Source organism: Equus quagga, chromosome 5 (assembly GCF_021613505.1).
Source record: "Equus quagga isolate Etosha38 chromosome 5, UCLA_HA_Equagga_1.0, whole genome shotgun sequence".
Classification (NCBI taxonomy): domain Eukaryota; kingdom Metazoa; phylum Chordata; class Mammalia; order Perissodactyla; family Equidae; genus Equus; species Equus quagga.
Window position 1 is genome coordinate 7,434,045 of NC_060271.1, and position 16,700 is coordinate 7,450,744.

Below are 16,700 nucleotides of genomic sequence, written 5' to 3' on the forward strand. Positions count from 1 at the left end.
TGGGGATTGAAAACCCAGAGTCCCTGCCTTTAACCACGACACTGTACTGGCTCCAAATATAAATCCTTTTCGAATGAATAAAATCACTGAGAGAATGAAAAGAGATGGACCAAGTGGACTGGCTCAAAAATCAAGACAAGTATTGAAGGGGAATCGTGGTTTGAGGTCTGTGACGCAGCCCTCCTGGAATTTGCGTCTGTTTTGTCCTCCTGTGGGCGGGCTTGTGCTTGGGGAACTGCCGTGAGGGTCAGTTTATGAAGCAGTAAGGAGCAAGGTACTTCTTGGCTGAGTGTAGCCCTGGGATGAGGTGCTGTGTTCCCTCACATCCTTAAGAGCCTCTGAAGCCTGATCAGGGATTTGCCCGAGTGGCAAGAGCCCAGACTGGTACTGTAGCCCCAGCCCCCATCACATCACAGGGGACACACCCAAAGCAACCCACTCCAGCAGTAACAGAAACAGAGAGATCTCTCTCAACTGCCCATGTTTCAACCCTCTCTGGCTTTGGCAGCTGTACCAGTGCTTTATGGGACACTACTGGGGCATTTTTTAAGAAATAAAATGTTAAGGGACCCAGCCAGTTTGTCTTTGGCACCACCAAAGAATAAGTTCTTGGAGGTCAGGGAAGTGGGTTTTCTTTCTTTCTCAATCCTCAGAACCCCCACAGGTTCCAGCACATTAAGGATGTCCAATAGCCATTTGTTGAATGAAGAGAATTGAATGCTCATTCTGAACAGGTGGGATGATGCCCGGACAAGGCAGCTGCTGGTATCTTAGATCTTTAGCTGAAGGGTGGTGGTGGTGATGGTGTTTTGGAAGGGCACTGAGAGGTGGGAGAAATCACCGTCAAGCTAGTTCTGGAGGGGGCCATGAAGGAGACGGTTTGTTCAGATGCTCACAAGTTTAAAGCCCTTCATGGCCAAAGGTCTTATTTAAATTCTTTCCTAAAACTTCTGTGGTCTGCTTAAGTTGGAGAACTTTTTTTCCCCGTTTTTCTTCAAGGATACTTTGGCTGTATTATTTAGAGTCCACTATCAGGTACCTATGGGAGGCTGTTTTTCCAAGCTGCCAGCTTTTGCAAGAGCTGCCTGGATCACAGTTGTGCCTAATGAAAGGGAGGCCTCTATACCTTCCTTAATGTTATGTTTCTGCTTTTCATAGTGGATATATAGGATGCCTGTGAACCAGCTGGTGATTGTCTGAATTAAATACTTGCATTGTCTATGCATGACTCAATAAACCGACTCTTTAAAAGAACAGCTAAAAATATAGGTATGTATATATATTTTTTTACTCATCACATAAGCAGATTTCTTTACATTATATTGAGAATATCTTACAGGTGACCAGCGTCTTCACGCTGCCTTAGAGCCTGTTCTGCCTTCCCCCAACGTCAACGTGACCACACTCTTAGATACTACTAGATAATAAGTGCTAATAAACTATTTTCCCGTTGAGATGATCTGAAAAATAATGACTTAATATGTCATTTCCCCAGGGGGAACTAATATCAAATAAGAGTCTTCATGAGCTGCAGTCCCTAATGGTAGACTCTTGGGCGCTGTGGCAGGCTAGCAGAGTACACAGGAAATACAAGAAAAAACTAACGTATATATGGAAACAAAATTTTTGCCACAGAAAGCATTTACAGATCAGTTGGGAAAAGATGGACTCTTCAATAATTGGTTATCTATATGGAAAAAATTAAAACTGATCCCTATCTTAAACGATGCACAAACATCAGTTCCAGGTAGATTTAAGACTTAAATATGAAAGACCCAAAGCTTATAGTATAATGTAAACCAAAGGAACTTTTAGAAGACAAAATAAGAAATATCTTTATGACCTCAGGGTAGAGAAAGATTTCTTAAAGGGGAACCAAAAGTGCAAACCATGAAAAATAGTATAAATTCAATTATATTAAAATTAACAACTTCTGTGCACCAAAAGATCCATATTATGAGTGAAAAAAGCAAGCCACTAAAGGAAAGAAGATGTTTACAACATATGTAACTGACAAAAGAAAGGCAGAAAAACTCAGTAGAAATATTTCTATTTCTACTCGTTTTTCAATGAGCAAAAGAAAAAAAATCATCGTATGTATGGCCCATAAGCATGTGAAAATATGTTCAACTTTGTTAGAAACAAAGAAATGAAAATTAAAACCAAAAGATACTATTTCCCACCTACCAGACTGACAAAATTAGAAAGTTTGATAATACCAAGTGTTGGTGAGATTGTGGAGCAACAGAAACCCTCATTTAGTGCTAATTGGAGTGTGAATTACGGTGACTTTGGAAAATAGTTTGGTGTTATCTATTAAAGTTTAACTCACACTATCCTACTACCCAGAAATTGCACACTTACGTGCATTCTTGCATTTGTGCACCAAGATATAGATAAGAATGTCCACAGCAGCATTGTCTATAAAAACAAAAAGCTGGAAACAGTCCAAATGTCTATCAACTGTAGAATGGATAAATATAATGCGGTAGATGCATGCAATGGGATATTATACAGAACTGAACATAAATGAACTACATCTACACACGAGTTACTCTAACGAGTAAACAAAAAAGGCAAGTCACAGAAGAATACAAACTGTATGATTCCACTTTTGTAAACTTAGGCAAAACTAAGCAATGTATCTTGGCTGGATATCTTCAGTTTGTCCCTCCAGATTCACTCTTCACGCTTTAATTCCAGGAGGCTGAGCTGTGTCGATGAAAAATAATCAATAACCATTCTGTAGATGAGAGAGAGATAAGGCGAGTTTTACTCAAGCGCAGGTGAGGATTATAACCTGGGAAGGCAGTTTCAACAAAGTAAGGAAGACTTCTGGAGAAGCGTGGATTTCAGTACAGCCTTATACCTTTTCAGAACGAAAAACATACTTAAACATGCCCAGGATACATATTCATCCAAGTTTCAAAGAGGTATTTAGTTGCAAATTAGCAGGTCAACATGACCCTGATGTTGGGAAAGGGACTAATAAGGGAGTTCCCGGTAGGGCGTTAGCTAACCGGTGTAGGAGGGGAGGGTATGCATTCTTATTTTGAAAGAGTGCCTTCTTTACGTTAATGGTTAAAGCCCATATACCATGTATGTTTGATAGGCCATAAATCAGGCTTCTTTAGTTCAAGCCAAATCAGTTTTGAACAAGAATAGTTACCCCATATACCTCAACCATATATCTCAATGTGTGAAAATTGCTTGTCAGCTGCATGAACTGAATCAAAGTGTTCTTTTGACTTCTGGCTTTTGGTTAGGTTTGGCTGATGGTCAGCACCAGTGGAAGACTGGGGAACTAGAGGAGAGTGGGGTTGGGTATTTACTCTTTGGTACTCTCACTGGGGGTTGCTGTGGGCTAGTTGAATTCCCTCAACTGATGGTCTTGGCTCCTATCAGGTGGCCTTCTCCCCACAGCCCACTGTTTCTGACTTCCGGTAACCACTCCCTCCTTTCCCCTTTAAGCCTAGGATGGAGAGCACTGTTGCCAGCCTTAAGACAATACCCATTGTGTTCTTACTACACCCCGCCTGCACCTTAGTAAATTGTTCCTTTCATAAACTCTCCTCAAATTATCCTAATTTGAGTGGGCCATCTGTTTCCCGCAGGGCCCTGACTGATACAATATTGTTTAGGGATACACAGACACTGTGGTAAAACGTATAAAGAAAAGTAAAGGAATTATTAACACAAAATTCAGGATAGTAATTACTTCTGTGGGGGAGGGAAATGATATAAAAAAGTCACATGAGGGACTCATTATGTACTGGTAATATTCTATTTCTAAAGCGAGGCTGTTTGTAGATGTGTATTTGCTTTATGATTATTCTTTATATGGTCCCATATGTTGTAGATAACCTTTCGTATGCATGATATATCTTACAACAAAAATAAAATATAATAAACTCCCACTAGAATGAAAGGTTGTGAGGGCAGAGATTTTTCTCGTTTCTTTGCTAGAATGGTGTTAACACATAGTAAGTACTAAATAAATGCGTGTTGAACAATTGACCAAATGGATATCTAACTGTGGCCCAGGTCCACCCCATCCGTGATATGGAGTCAAGGAATCTTCACTCAGACTTTTTTTTTTAATTCTAAATTCTACTGCACAAGCCAGAAAGAGCTTCCTCGTTACAAGCACCACAGACTGTGTCTCTTTCTCTCTCTTCTTGGCGGTTACCACCACACACTCTGCATTTGGGGTACTCTGCCACTCCTTCACCCTCTCTCAATCCAGCTGCAGAATTAGATGCTCTCTCTCTTCCTTTTTCTTCTTCCTCAGACAGCAAGCTCAGAGTCATGTTGTTTAGAGGATTTTATTACCAATGATTTTGGGGAAATAGAAAAGGAATGAAAGACAGGAAGTATTTACAAAGGTCTTGGTTGCCAGACTCTGGTTTGCCTTCCTTGTAGGACATCAGGTTAGATTTTAGCCCTTCTCTTTTAACTATCTTCCTTTGGCCTTGGTCATTACAACTTCTTACTCTGGGTTGATCCTTGAAGAAATAAGCTTGGTGGAATGACTGTAAATAACTTTTTCTCTGAGGACCTCCAGGGAGGGTCCTTCCCCATTCCAGGAATGAGTCATTTGAAGCATTGTTTAACATACCCCAGACTGCCTTCTCCAAGGTTCTTTTTTAACATCTGTCCAGATCCTGATGGTAGGTAATGGGATAGTTAAGAACAGGCAGATCAAGATAAGAAAAACAAAACTATAAATAAGCATTTTCCAAATTGTTTCCTACAGAATACTATTCTTGTAAGAATATGCATTGACTGAAAAAAAAAGTTGGACCGGGGGGGTCCCATGGTCAAGTAAGTTTGGGAAATGCTGCATATTATATTGTCCTCTTGGAGAATCAAAACACATGTTAGCAAATTAAAGACCCCGAGAATCAGCTTTACTTTGTTTAACCCTGTGTTTCTCCAGTTTGTTTGACCATTGAACAACTTCTTTTCTGGACCTCCATTAATATTCGGCTGAAGTTCCACTAACTACACTTTGGGGAAATTCTACTCTCATTAGAAAGTAGAACGGCTCTATTTTAGTTTGCTGGGGCTGCTGTAACCAAAATATGACAGACTAGGTGGCTTAAAGAACAGAAACTTATTTTCTTACAGTTCTGGAGGCTAGAAGTCCAAGATCAAGGTGATGGCAAGTTTTGTTTTCCCTGACGCCTCTCTCCGTGGCTTGTAGATGGCCAGTGTGTTCTCACATGGCCTTTCTGTTGCACGCATCCCTGGCACCTCTCTCCTTATAAGGACACGAGTCATATTGAATTAGGACCCTACCCTTATGACCTCATTTAACCTTAATTATCTCCTTTAAGGCCCTATCTCCAAATACAGTTACATTGAGAGTTGGGACTTTAACATATGAATTTTGGGTGGACACAATTCAGTTCATAATAGTGTCATACCTTTTTTAATTTTTATTTTTTTGGTGTGGAAGATTGGCCCTGAGCTAACATCTGTTGCCAAACTTCCTCTTTTTGCTTGAGGAAGATTGCTGCTGAGTTAACATCTGTGGCAGTCTTCCTCTATTTTGTATGTGGGACACCACCACAGCATGGCTTGATGAACTGTGGGTAGGTCTGTGCCGGAGAGCCAAACCTGTGAACCCTGGGCTGGCAAAGCAGAGTACGCGCACTTTGCCACTACACCACCTGGCAGCCAGATAGTGTCATATCTTTATCCTTTCCCTTTCTTCTCATGTTTACACCATTCATCACATAAGTAAGATCATATTCTCCAGGCCTCAGTGGGGCAAGAAAATCAAGAATTTGGATTGGCAGGCCATGATTCAATTGTACACATATTGAGTACCTACTTGGTGCAAAGTATTTTCCTAGGTACTGCAGGAGATACAAAGATGTTGGTGACAAAGGCCAGGTCTGGCTTTCAGGGAACTAAGACCCTTGTTCTCCCTAAAACAGATTGTTTTGTCTGCCACCATACTTTTCCTATTCTTTGACAGAAACTCTAGGTCAAAACACTTGGACTATTATATTAGTTTTCAGTACAAATATCACATGGGCTCCTTAGTTTCACGTAGACTAGATGCTCACAACACAGTACAGCTTTGGAATCAGCTATAAGATTTGTGATCGCAACCCTCTTGGTTCACTAATATAAGATGGATGCCCTTCTGGAAAATAAACTTGGAAAGACCTTATTTTTCATGGAAATCATTCCATTCAATCTTAAAGCAGTGTTTGAAGGAAGCGCAGATGGACAAGCAAGGAATGATGGAGGTTATTTTTCTCAGAATGGGGAGGAGAGAGGCATACAACTGAGATAGCCAAGGAGGGCTTCTGAGGTGGTGCATGTGATGAGCCAGCATGGGAGGGGGATAGTTTGAGCTAAATATTGATGGATGGGAAGAATTTGAATAGGAAAAAGCTGGAAAAAAGGCATTTCAGGTTGAGGAACTAGCCAAGGTGAGGAGATGGAAGCTAGCATGTTGTTTGGGGTGGTGAGCAGAAAGGAAACATCTGGCAGGAGCAGATAGTATTATACATTGGTTGTGCAGCAGATCATGAGAGCCTGAAACTTAGGGCTAACTGAGGTCGATTCTCGAGAAGCAGGAAAAGCTCAGTCCCGGGGTCAAGGACAGAGTGGCAAACGTCAAACCAATTTTAACTATCAAGTTCATCTGTTAAGGGCTTAGTGCAGTGTTCCTCAAAGTGTGGGCCTAAGAAGCTGTATTTCTGATTTTTAAACTATCTCCCTAGTTGTTTCTTAAGTCCTCTAAAGTTTGAGACCTATTCGTTTGTTTAGTGTCGAGGGGGCCAGACTCAAGAGCAATGCCCTGAGTACTAGGCTTCTCATACTAACTTAAAAAAAAGAAATAGTGGATAGTGGTCCCACCTTCAGCACTATGTAGACAACATTTGTTAAGCCCTCACTATGAGCCAGCCAACCTTAACTCATTTAGCTCTCACGATTCTTTTATGTCTATGAGACAGGTTCTCTTAGCCTCATTTTACATATGAGGAAATCGAGGGACATTGAGAATATGTAACTTGCTCAATGTCTCACAGCATTACAGCCAGGATTTGAAGCCAGCTAATCTGACTCCATAGCCTCCACTGTGCTAGGCTGCCAATTTACTGTAATTGCTTGACGTTAGTTCATCCATTTAAGAAATATTTACTAAGCACCCAGTGTGTACCAGGCTTTGTGAATAAATAATAAAAGTAATCAATAAAACAGCATGGTAATTTTCTCATCTTCATGACAGCAGGAAATTGAAATAAAACTCAGGGAATAATTTCCTAGGAGTATTGAGTCATTCATTCACTCAACAAATATCACTGAGCACTTACTGTGTGCTACATATTATTGTATTAACTAAGGATAAGAATATGAATCAGGATTCTAAAACTCTGTTCCTGACTAATGTAGCTTGACAGGGGAGAGAGACATATAAATGATTAAATCTAACATCAGATCGAGTTAAAGACATGCCATACAGATGACCAAAGTACTGGGGGTGCCCAAAGGAAGAAAAGGTCCAACTGTGTTGTCATGAGTAGCAGGATTTCCCTCTTTTGTATGGTTGAGTAATATTCTTTTGTATATATATATGTGTGTGTGTGTGTGTGTGTGTATATGCATATAAGTGTGTATATATGTGTGTATGTGATATGTATATCACATTTGCTTTATCCATTCATCCGTTGAGGGACACTTGGATGGTTTCCATGCCTTGACTACTGTAAATAACGCTACAGTGAATGTGAAGGTGCAGATATTTTTTCAAGTTAGTGTTTTCATTTCCTTTGGATAAATACCCAGAAGTGGAATTGCTGGATTACATGGTAGTTCTATTTTTAATTTTTTGAGGAACCTCCATACTGTTTTCCATAGTGACAGCATCGATTTATATTCCTACCAACAGTACACAGGGTTCCTTTTTCTCCTCATCCTTGCCAACACTTGTTATTTCTTGTCTTCTCAGTAATAGCCATTTGACATGTGTGGGGTGATATCTCATTGTGGTTTTGATGTGCATTTCCCCGCTCATTAGTGATGTTGAACACTTCTTCATGTGTATGCCTTCTTTGGAATAATGTCTATTCAGATCCTCCGCATATTTTTTTATTGGAATAGTTGGGGTTTTTTGCTGTTGAGTCATGTAAGTTCTTTATATATTTTGGTTACTAACCCTCTATTAGATAAATGATTTGTCAATATTTTCTCCCATTCTGTAGCTTGCTTATTCATTTTGTTGATGGTTTCCTTTGCTGCGCAGAAGCTTTTTAGTTTGATGTAGTTCCACTCATTTATTTTTGCTTTTGTTGCTTTTGCTTTTGGTGTCAAGTCCAAAAAATCATTGCCAAGAACAATGCCCAAGAGCTTACTTGTTATGTTTTTCTCTAGGAGTTTTATGGCTTCAGGTCTTAAGTTCAATACATTTTGAGCTGTTTTTTGTGTATGGTATAAGATAGGGGTCCAGTTTAATTCTTTTCTTTTTTTTGAGGAAGATTAACCCTGAGCTAACTGCTGCCAATCCTCCTCTTTTTGCTGAAGAAGACTGGCCCTGAGCTAACATCTATGCCCATCTTCCTCTGCTTTATATGTGGGACGCCTACCACAGCATGGCTTTTGCCAAGCGGTGCCATGTCCACACCTAGGATACGAACCAGCGAACCCTGGGCCACCGAGAAGCAGAACGTGCGAATTTAACTGCTGTGCCACCAGGCTGGCCCCAGTTTAATTCTTTTGGATGTGACTGTCCAGTTTTCCCAACACCATTTATTGAAGAGACTGTCCTTTCACCATTGTATATTCTTAGCCCCTTTGTTATAAATTAATTGACCATACAGATGGTCCCCAACTTACAATATTTTGATTTGAGATTTTTCGACTTTATGGTGGTGTGAAAGCCATATGCATTCAGTAGAAACCGTACTTTGAATTTTGAATTTTGACCTTTTCTTGGGCTAGCTATATGCAGTCTGATCCTCTCTCGTGGTACAGGGAGTGGCAGCGAACTGCAGCTCCCAGGCAGCCATGCAATCACGAGGGTAAACAACCAGTACACATTCCACCATTCTGTACCCATATGACCATTCTATTTTCCACTTTCAGTATAGTATTCAATCAATTACATGAGATATTCAACACTTTATTATAAAATAGGCTTTGTGTTAGATGATTTTGCCCAAGTGAAGGCTAACATAAGTGTTCTGAGCACATTTAAGGTAGGCTAGGCTAAGCTATGATGTTTGGTAGGTTAGGTGTATTGAATGCATTTTTGAGTCATGATATTTTCAATTTACAATGAGTTTATCAGGATATAACCCCTTTGTAAGTTGAGGAAGATCTGTATATGTGTGGGTTTATTTCTGGACTCTCTATTCTATTCCATTGATCTAAGTCCTTTTTTTTGCCAAAATCATATTGTTTTGATTACTGTAGCTTTGTAATATAGTTTGAAATGAGAAAGTGTGATGCCTCCAGATTTGTTCTTTCTCAAGATTGTTTTGGCTATTCTGGGTCTTTTGTGGTTCCATACAAATTTTAGGATTGTTCTATTTCTGTGAAAAATGCCATTGGAATTTTGATAGGGATTGCATCAAATCTGTAGATTGCTTTGGGTAGTATGGATATTTTAACAATATTGATTCTCCCAATCCATGAGCACAGAATATCTTTCCATTTATTTGTGTCTTCTTCAGTGTCTTATAGTTTTCAGTGTACAGATCTTTTACCTTCATGGTTAAATTTATTCCTAGGCATTTTATTCTTTTGATGTAATTGTGTATGGGATTGTTTTCTTAATTTCTTTTCTGATAGTTTATTTTTAGTGTATAAAAATGCAACTGATTTTTGTATATTGATTTTGTATCCTGCAGGTTTACTGAATTTGTTTAGCAGTTCTAACAGTTTTCTGGTGGAGTCTTTAGGGCTTTCACTATATAAAATCCAGTCATCTGCAAATAGAGACAGTTTTATTCCTTCCTTTCTGGTTTGGACACCTTTAATTTCTTTTTCTTGCCTAATTGCTCAGGCTAGGACTTCCAATATTTTGTTTAATTCTTACAGCAACTCTACATGTTATTTGTCCCATTTTACAGATGAGGAAACTGAAACCCAGAACAGTCAAGTGACTTACTCAAGATCACCCAGGTAGTAAGATCCAAAATAGGAACCTGGGTCCATGTTATTCCTAAACCAATGCATTTTATTGCCTCTTCATCCCAACTGTTCCTCAAAATTATGCTCAGATTAGCAATAATATCTCTTAAACCCTTTCATTTTTCTCCATTCCACTGCCATTGCTTCAACTTACAACATCAACACTTACCTCACCAAAGTAGCATAGTGGTGAAGACCAAAGACTCTGAAAACAGATTGTGTGGATTTGAATTCTTGCTCAGCCCCTCACTAGCTGCGTGACTTTGGGAAGATCCCTTCATCCCTCAATAGCTCCGATTCCATATCTGTAAAGGAGGGATACTTCATAGAGTTGCTGTGAGCATTAAATGAGTTAATGTATGCAAACTGTTGAGAATTCCTGGAACATGATAAGTGTTAGCTACCAACATTATTACTTGTTTCTTTCTATACCAGTTAGAGTCCTGGCAGGAAATAGATGGCACACTCAAAATAGAGAATTTGTGGTATGTTTAATAAAGGAACTGTTTACAAAATGTGTTCAGGCTTTAGGGAGACCAACACGGGATATTAAGTTCCCCTGGTGCTAGCAACAGTGGGAATCACTACTAGCCGAGGGCATGAAAGGATAAGGGGAGGGAGTGACTACCAGAATCTGAAGAGGGCAGTTGTATGGAGGGTGCTGCCTCATAAGAGGGAAGAATCCTCACAAGGCGACTCAGTAGGGAGGGAGGCAGCTGGATCTCTCTGTCCTCCTGACCCCTGATCTCCTGCTGCTATGTCCCAGTGCTGGACCCAACCAGAAGCCAGAGAGCCCACATAGATCAAACTTCTGGGACATAGAACAAGTGGAGTAGGGTAGGGGGGTATCTGGAGAGGTAAACAGAAAATATCTAGCACACTTTCCATCTAGTCTTGCCTTCCTCTAATTTCTATCTTGCAGCCAGAATGATCTTTCTTTTTTTTATTTGTGTATATATATATATTTTTTTTTTCCTGAGGAAGATTAGCCCTGAGCTAACATCTGCCGCCAATCCTCCTCTGTTTTTTGAGGAAGACTGGCTCTGAGCTAACATCTGTGTCCCTCTTCCTCTGTTTTACGTGGGACGCCTGCCACAGCATGGCTTGACAAATGGCGCATAGGTCCGCACCTGGGATCCAAACTGGCGAACCCTGGGCTGCCAAAGTGGAATGTGTGCACTTAACCACTGCACCACTGGGCCGTGCCCCAGAATGATCTTTCTGAAGCATGGGTCTGATCTTGTCTTGCCTCACCTTGATGTCCTGTGGTGGCTCCACATTGCCCTCAGATAAAGTCCATTCTCAACATAAAACACAGGGCCTACTGATTTATCTCCATCTTACCCCTCCAGTTTTAACTATTGCCATTCTCCTCTCAACCTATACTGTTGAGCTGTATGTAACTACTTTCAAAGCTACAAGAGTATAACTTTCTCTCTTCGACCCTTTGCATGTCCTGGAACTCAGCCTGGAGTGATCTTTCCTCTTTCATTCTCCTTCTCTTGGCTAATGCTTATTCATCCTTTGTTTATACATAGAAATGAAGGGGCTTCTCTTATCCAGTGAGATTTCCAGGGAATCTAAGCTCTGTTTCTATAACAATGCTTTCCTGAGTCCTAAAAGTAGTGGCACTTTGAGATCAGTATTTGATAGTACCTTCATCTTTTCAGTGGACTTCGTGATTTTCTTGAGATTCTAATTATAATAAGTACATAGCCTATAAGATCATGCCTGAAGGTAATGTGAGTTGAGTTTTTAATGAGCTTATCAAAATGTACCTTCAAAGTGATCCTCTGAGAACAACTGAAGCCTAATCTACATCCTGAGCACCCTGGGATGCTAAGATAAACTTCTAGGAGTCCTATTTTCATGGGGACCCAATGAGCTTCTTGGGAGAAATGATAAGTACGTCTTTTGGAGCAAAGAGTGTAGACAAAAACTGCCTCTGGTCTCTGGACTGAGGAAGGAGAAGAAAAATGAAGCATTTCTCTCATTACTGTACTGTCACCTCCTCTGTACCAGATACCACATTTTCTCCAAGTGGAAGTAAAATTCACATTATTAAAGAATGTCTTTTGAAAGCTCCTTTGTCCGACTTTCTCTTTTTGAAAAACAAAAACAAACAAACAAACAAAAAAAACAAAGGCTGTCAAGATGGAGGAACATGAGCGGCGGCTTAAAGGGAGATAGGATCTGTTCTGTCAAGACTCAGATGGAAAGGCTACTTCTTGCCCCTTGCGTCCAAAATTCCTGTTGAAGAAAACATACATTCCTATGTCTCTAGCTCCACCTTGTGGTTGAATAAGAAATCACCTATTCTAAAATCGACAGGTGAATTCCATAAAGCCATCAGCATCTTTACACTTGCCAACAGTTCTTGAGCCCATCCTTCGAGCCAGGCTCTGTCATAAGTGCTCTTCAAGAATTACGGCATTTAATCCTCACAACAACCCTATGAAGGATGTATTTTACGGATGAGAAAAACCAAGGTTAAGACAGTTTACCAGAATTTAGGACTTGTCCCTGATCATACAAGTGGCAGAGTCAGGACTTGAACCAGCCTCTTCTAGGCCTTTCATTTCTTTCACAACTGTTTGTGTATACACTAATGCACACATCTATCACATATATTTTTCTTCCGCTTTACAACACACAAGTACATCTATCATCTTATTTAATCTTCCACTGGAGGGATTTGCATTTTCAAGGCAGTCCATAAGTGGATGACCCAAAGAAATAAATTAATGTTTAAATTACAGGTATTAGATTAGGGCATCAGACCCTAGGAGAAGCTATTGTTGGTGAGAAAATGGTGAAATGGAAAAGCTGTGAGTTTTGCAATAGGACCTAAATTTGAATTCCTGCTCTGCCACTTAGTACCTGTGTGTTCTTGAGCAAGTTACTTAATGTCACTGGCCTCAATTCCCTTATTTGCTGTATTAAGAACCAGTGGACTCAGAGAATACCAATTTTTGTAAACCAAACTCTGGCTTATTTTTCATACAAACTAATTTCTCAAAGTTAACAACACATCAGTAAGACCAAAGTGTTCTGTTGGAATCTAATGATTAATTTTTAGTAGATGGAAGAATGATCCATATCATGAGTTAAGATGTTAAAGTGCTCAGTGGATCTTTGGGAATGAAACTTTGAAGAATACCCACGTGATAGGGAGGATAGTGGCCCCCCAAACATGTCCAAATCTTAATCCCTGGAATCTGGGAAGATGTTACGATGCATGGCAAAGGGGAATTAAGGTTGCAGAAGGGATTAAGGTGGCTAATCAACTGAACCTAAAATAGGGCTATTATCTTGGATTATCCAGGTAGGCCCAACTTAATCACAAGAGTTCCTATAAGTGGAAGAGAGAGTCAGAAGATGTACTTATAGAAGAAAGGCAGAGAGACATGCACTGTTACTTGCTTTGAAGATAGAGAAAGGGAGACGCAAGCCAAAGAATGTGAGCCACATTTAGAAGCTGGAAAGGGCAAGGAAATGGATTCTCTTCTAGAGCCTTTAGAAAGGAACGCAACCCTCCTGACCCCTTAGTTTTAGCCCAGCGAGACCTGTGTCAGACTTCTATCACACAGAACTGTAAGATAATATATTTGTGTTGTGTAAGCCACTGTTTGTGGTAATTTGTTACAGCAGCAATAGAAAACAAATACAACACCAGGAGTGTGTCCAGACTCATTACCTGTTTCCTATGGTGGTGTGGAAAAGGCACTGGACTTGGAATCTGAAGAATTGGCATCCCAATTCTGCTATTAACTTGCTGTGTGAATTCCAGTAAATCAGTTCCTCTCTGAACGTGTTTATCATGTGGCAGCACCTACCTCACAGAGCTGTTATGTAGAACAAACAAGATAATGAATGTGTACATGCTACATAAATTGTAAAGCATTCTACACACATAAGGAATTATTATTTACAGTGCCTAATGCATAGTTGGTATGCAAGAAATATTTGCCAGGTGAGATTAATTATTTTTTGACAGTCCTTGGGACGTGGAAATGTAATTTAAAAACGTATGCTAAGTACTTTGGGAAGAAAAAGATCATATATGGTACCTGCTCCTAAGCTGATTACAGCATAATTATGGAGATAACATATTCATGAGAAGATTTAAACAAGAACTTGAAATTTATATAAGACAATAGTACCAGAGAAGTCCCAAGATTATACATGATTAAGTGCCAAAAAAGTGATACAAAAAATATGTATCCTGAGTTCAGATGTGGAATGAATGATGAGCGTGGACTGGAAGAGACTCAAAGAAGGCTTCTAGGAGGGGGTAGGTCTTGAGCAGGTCTTGGAGGGTGTGGTTAGATGGAAAACAATTGCTATTGTTACATTCACAAAGCACTGTTTTTTACCCACAATTCCAGGAATCATATTTACATTTAAGATATTGGCAGTCAGTTCCAATGTTTCCAATGGTACCCTTTTGGACCCTCTTGCTAATACTTTTTCCTTTTAAAAAATTTCAAACTTACAAGAAAGTTACAATAACAGTATGAAAAAGGCTTTTTTCCCCTGAACCTTTGAGAGTACGTTGCCCATATGATGCCTCATCATCCACATATTATCAAAGTAAAGAAATTAACATTGATGCATTACTATCATCTAATCCACAAACTCCATTCCAGTTTAGCCAATTGTCCCAATAACGTCCTTTATAGTGACACATTTAATTATCACATCTCTTTAGTCTTTAATCAAAACAGTTCCATAATCTTTTTTTGATTTTCATGACTTTGCTACTTTTAAAGATTATAGGTGAGTTATTTTATAGAATTTTCCTCAATTTGGGTTAGTCTGAGGTTTCCTCTTGATTAGATTCAGGTTATGCATTACTAGCAGGAATAGCACAGAAGTGATGCTGGGTTTTTCCTCATTACACACCATCGGTGGTAACACTTCAATTGGTCCTATTATTGATGTTAACTGTGTTCACGAATTAAGTGGCATTTGCTAGGTTTTTCCTTTATAACATTGTTCTTCTCCCCTTCTTAGCTAATAAGTATTTTGTAGGGAGTTATTTTTAGATGATGTAAATATTCCATTCCTCATCAAATTTTCACCAAGTTGCTTAGCATACATAGACATTTCTTGGTTGAATTTATTATCATTATTATGGTTGCCAAATGGTGATTTTTCTAATTCCATCATCTCTTCTACATTCAGTATTGGCATTCCACTGTAACAAAAAGCTTTGATTTCTCCCTATTTATTTATTTATGTCAGTTTCGATGCATGGATTCTTATTTTATACAATAGGTATGATCTGTTGCTATTCTTATTTAATTCTCAAATTGTCGCCATTCTGGTCCTGTTGGGGGAGTGGGAGCCTTTCAAACTGGCTTCTGTGTCCTTTTGACATGTCCTCACCATTCTTTGAATACTTCCTTACTTTCTGGCATACAGAGGAGTAGATGTAATTGCCCTAAGGCAAGAACTACCCTAGTGTGTTGAAGGATATGAAGAAAGCCAGTATGAATGGAGCAAAGGGAAGAATGGTAGATGAGACTGTAAACACAGAGGGAGGAAGAACTTATAAGTGAGCTTTACTGGCTATGGTAAGCGGCTAGAGTCTATTAAAAGTGCAAAGAGAAGCCACTGGTGGGTTTTAAAAAGGGGAGGAATATGACCTGATTTCTGATTTATATATTTTAAATACCATTTTGTGTCTTCACATTCTCCATTCCAGGCAGAGTCTCAGTATCTGTATCTTTAGATCAGAGATGAGGAGCACCTAGCTGGATTTGTGATAGAATAACCTTTCATTTGACATAAAAGTAGTTTTTAGAGTCACTCCTAATTTATTTTGAAGTTTTAATACAAAATTCTTCCTAGAACTATGTTTATAGTATAAGAGAAAACTATTTTTATGGTCACACAACCTCCTTGGTATGTTGTGCACACATTTGCTCTCCCAAGAAAAGACTCTGTAAGGACATGCCCACTTCTTAACCTAGATACAGAGCTACCCAATGTGAAGAGCCATCGGTAGGCAGGACACTTAATAACTAGGGCTCCAAGGGTGTAATTGCTTAGAGTGTAGGCCCAGGGCAAACTTGTAAAGTAAATGACATTTCTCTTGTGATCTACCTCCACTTTCTGTGCCTTTCCTCCCACATTTAGCAACCTCTTCACCCACCCTAGCTTCAAGGTGATCTCAAGTTGCCCACAGTATGCTTCAAAAAAGGGGAAATAAGTTCATTCACAAAATGGTGCTGGTTTTTCATTCCTTTCAAGGGTAGAATTTTAGACACCAAAGTACGACCTAATTTTGGGCTTGAGACTTTAATAGGCTTACAGCACTTCCAATCTACTCAACCTAGAATCAACATTCCACAGTTCTGACTTATCCTGACTCTCAAATATAAAGGCAGATAATGGGGTTAATAAAATAATTTACCTTTGAAGTTTTAGGAGTAGGGCTCAGATTTGTCCCTCTGGGAGGTAGACAGCCATTGCATTTACTAAAATAACTTTCAGAGGCAGGCATCAAACAAAGAAATGAGATGTTTTTAATTTTCACC